This window comes from Cyphomyrmex costatus, unplaced genomic scaffold (genome assembly GCF_001594065.2).
Source record: "Cyphomyrmex costatus isolate MS0001 unplaced genomic scaffold, Ccosl1.0 scaffold265, whole genome shotgun sequence".
NCBI lineage: Eukaryota > Metazoa > Arthropoda > Insecta > Hymenoptera > Formicidae > Cyphomyrmex > Cyphomyrmex costatus.
In genome coordinates, this window is record NW_017276747.1 from 25255 (window position 1) to 26861 (window position 1607).

Genomic DNA, 1607 nt, shown 5'->3' on the forward strand with positions numbered 1-1607 from the left:
ATACATGGAACACGTCAAACATCCTCAACGGACCACTTCCAACTCAAATAAATATAACTTAAATAAATATAAAAAGACAAAATGCAAATGATCTGATAAATATTGTAATAAACTGATCTGATAAAATTATGAGCCGTAAATAATTAAAAATTTGTTTACATAAAAAATGCACAAAGATTTTTTTCCTTAATTTTCTATAGAATTTTAAATAAATATAAAAAGGAAGAATAGCAACTTATTTGATAAATTATGTGTCGTAAATAATTGAAAATTTGGTTATGTAAATATATTTTCAAACAAAATTTACGACTGTCAACAGTGTCAATAAAACTTTAATCACACACATTCGTGGTGTCACGAACACGAGCTATAGAGATTGGAGAAATTCGCGCAATTTCGCCGGCTGATTACGATTTGTCCACTATATCCATGAACATAAAAACGACCGTGAAAGTAAACGCGATGCTTCAACAGTGAATGTGACGTCATAGGGTTGGAAGGCATTAATTGCGCGAACTGTACCCTGGTATGTATACGTCGTCCATAATCACCACCTCGGCCCTTTTGCCGCTGTACGTGTCTATTGCGATGTTACCGCACGAATCCTCGAGTTCATCCTCGAATTTATCCCCCACCCATTTATAGTCTATTGCGTTTTCCGAGTTAATGCACCGGTCGCGTAATCGCGTGTACGCTTCTCGTCGCACGAGCGACGACTATCTGTAAGCGGGATCCGTGGTTATGTTTACGTTTTTCACGACGCTATCCCCGTGAAGCTCTCGGTCGCACAGTACCTGCACCGGCGATGTCCACGCACTATAGTCTGGCGGATTTTCGAGCACGTCTTTAACGTCTTCCACGAGTTCGTTAACATACCTACAAAACTCGTCCCAATCTACCCCGTCCAGCAACCCCAACGAATCTTCGTCCTGCAACCGATGCGATGGTCCCGTATCGTTCGATACAACACTGTCGTCGGAAGACTCAACGTCCATAACGTCTTCGCCGTTCGCATCTTCGTCAACGTTCATCACTTCGTCGATCGCTATGTATATTATACTTGCACATTTCACCACGATCGGAACGCGACACTTAATGAGGCGCACCGCGCTTCCAACTCGTTATTTATACCGTTTCTTTGTCGGCGTGAACTGCATCTCGCCACTCTTCCTGGAACTTTATCGCGACAGATAACGCGTCTTCCTAGAACGAATATCGCGCAAGATAACGCGTAGTAATTTGATCCCTCGGATCGTTCCGCAGCCTCGAATTCCTAGAAATTTATCGCGAAAGATAACGTGACAGATAGCGCGTTGAAATTTGATACTCGGTATCGTCTCGGAGGGGGAAACGCCCGCGCTGGAGCCATGCGTCACGTGATCAGTGTCACGTGATCCCTGTGGGAACGGTTTTTGAAAAACTCATTCGATGATGATGTCATCGCATGCATGCGCTTGGCCGCGGCGGCGGACTTTTTTGCGGCGGCCTTTGTAACGGTATCCCGCGGCGGTACCTTTTTTGTAACGATCCTGGGGGGACGGCGGGGGGACGGCGGGGGGACGGCGCAATAAGGCGGCCCGGAGGCCCCGGCCCGGCAGCGGCGGCGG